Here is a 2,500-nt window from a genome sequence, read left to right as displayed (position 1 = left end):
GACTTCCAGACAGGGGAGCGTGTCAGTGCGCGCATCCGATTTCAGTTCCAGAGCGATTCGCGCGATGAGTCCTTGATACTTAGTCGTTTTTGGCAAAATTTCTGACTTTTTGAAAATTTCACAATTTTGTGAAAACTTCCACAAAATGAGGTTCTAGTATGTTAGAGGGCATCCCAGGAGGGCTCCAAAAGTGTGGGTAAAATATATATCCCACAGGGGGAAAATTGAAAAAAAGTTGAAAAAAAAAATTTTTGGGGACTTAGAAAATTTTCACACATGTGTCAGACTTCCAGAGAGGGGAGCATGTCAGTGCGCGCATCCGATTTCAGTTCCAGAGCGATTCGCGCGATGAGTCCTTGATACTTAGTCGTTTTTGCAAAATTTCTGACTTTTTGGAAAATTTCACAATTTTGTGAAAACTTCCACAAAATGAGGTTCTAGTATGTTAGAGGGCATCCCAGGAGGGCTCCAAAAGTGTGGGTAAAATATATATCCCACAGGGGGAAAATTGAAAAAAAGTTGAAAAAAAAAATTTTTGGGGACTTAGAAAATTTTTCAACTTTTGTCAGACTTCCAGACAGGGGAGCGTGTCAGTGCGCGCATCCGATTTCAGTTCCAGAGCGATTCGCGCGATGAGTCCTTGATACTTAGTCGTTTTTGCAAAATTTCTGACTTTTTGGAAAATTTCACAATTTTGTGAAAACTTCCACAAAATGAGGTTCTAGTATGTTAGAGGGCATCCCAGGAGGGCTCCAAAAGTGTGGGTAAAATATATATCCCACAGGGGGAAAATTGAAAAAAAGTTGAAAAAAAAAATTTTTGGGGACTTAGAAAATTTTCACACATGTGTCAGACTTCCAGACAGGGGAGCGTGTCAGTGCGCGCATCCGATTTCAGTTCCAGAGCGATTCGCGCGATGAGTCCTTGATACTTAGTCGTTTTTGGCAAAATTTCTGACTTTTTGAAAATTTCACAATTTTGTGAAAACTTCCACAAAATGAGGTTCTAGTATGTTAGAGGGCATCCCAGGAGGGCTCCAAAAGTGTGGGTAAAATATATATCCCACAGGGGGAAAATTGAAAAAAAGTTGAAAAAAAAAATTTTTGGGGACTTAGAAAATTTTCACACATGTGTCAGACTTCCAGACAGGGGAGCGTGTCAGTGCGCGCATCCGATTTCAGTTCCAGAGCGATTCGCGCGATGAGTCCTTGATACTTAGTCGTTTTTGGCAAAATTTCTGACTTTTTGAAAATTTCACAATTTTGTGAAAACTTCCACAAAATGAGGTTCTAGTATGTTAGAGGGCATCCCAGGAGGGCTCCAAAAGTGTGGGTAAAATATATATCCCACAGGGGGAAAATTGAAAAAAAGTTGAAAAAAAAAATTTTTGGGGACTTAGAAAATTTTCACACATGTGTCAGACTTCCAGAGAGGGGAGCATGTCAGTGCGCGCATCCGATTTCAGTTCCAGAGCGATTCGCGCGATGAGTCCTTGATACTTAGTCGTTTTTGCAAAATTTCTGACTTTTTTGAAAATTTCACAATTTTGTGAAAACTTCCACAAAATGAGGTTCTAGTATGTTAGAGGGCATCCCAGGAGGGCTCCAAAAGTGTGGGTAAAATATATATCCCACAGGGGGAAAATTGAAAAAAAGTTGAAAAAAAAAATTTTTGGGGACTTAGAAAATTTTTCAACTTTTGTCAGACTTCCAGACAGGGGAGCGTGTCAGTGCGCGCATCCGATTTCAGTTCCAGAGCGATTCGCGCGATGAGTCCTTGATACTTAGTCGTTTTTGGCAAAATTTCTGACTTTTTGAAAATTTCACAATTTTGTGAAAACTTCCACAAAATGAGGTTCTAGTATGTTAGAGGGCATCCCAGGAGGGCTCCAAAAGTGTGGGTAAAATATATATCCCACAGGGGGAAAATTGAAAAAAAGTTGAAAAAAAAAATTTTTGGGGACTTAGAAAATTTTTCAACTTTTGTCAGACTTCCAGACAGGGGAGCGTGTCAGTGCGCGCATCCGATTTCAGTTCCAGAGCGATTCGCGCGATGAGTCCTTGATACTTAGTCGTTTTTGCAAAATTTCTGACTTTTTTGAAAATTTCACAATTTTGTGAAAACTTCCACAAAATGAGGTTCTAGTATGTTAGAGGGCATCCCAGGAGGGCTCCAAAAGTGTGGGTAAAATATATATCCCACAGGGGGAAAATTGAAAAAAAGTTGAAAAAAAAAATTTTTGGGGACTTAGAAAATTTTTCAACTTGTGTCAGACTTCCAGAGAGGGGAGCATGTCAGTGCGCGCATCCGATTTCAGTTCCAGAGCGATTCGCGCGATGAGTCCTTGATACTTAGTCGTTTTCAGAAGTCACAATTTTGACTTCCAGGACCCGCAAAACGTTTGTAAATTGAGCCCGCTCCCCAGTTCCAAGCGTTTTGAGGTGTCCCCGGTTGCAGTAATGCAGCCTGCCCACTAGATGTCGCAAAAGAGACAAAAAGT

Source organism: Phyllobates terribilis, unplaced genomic scaffold (assembly GCF_046119375.1).
Source record: "Phyllobates terribilis strain yellow unplaced genomic scaffold, ASM4611937v1 Scaffold_1796__1_contigs__length_209252, whole genome shotgun sequence".
Taxonomy (NCBI): Eukaryota; Metazoa; Chordata; class Amphibia; order Anura; family Dendrobatidae; genus Phyllobates; species Phyllobates terribilis.
The sequence above is the reverse complement of the archived record's forward strand: the minus strand, read 5'-3'. Positions refer to the sequence as shown.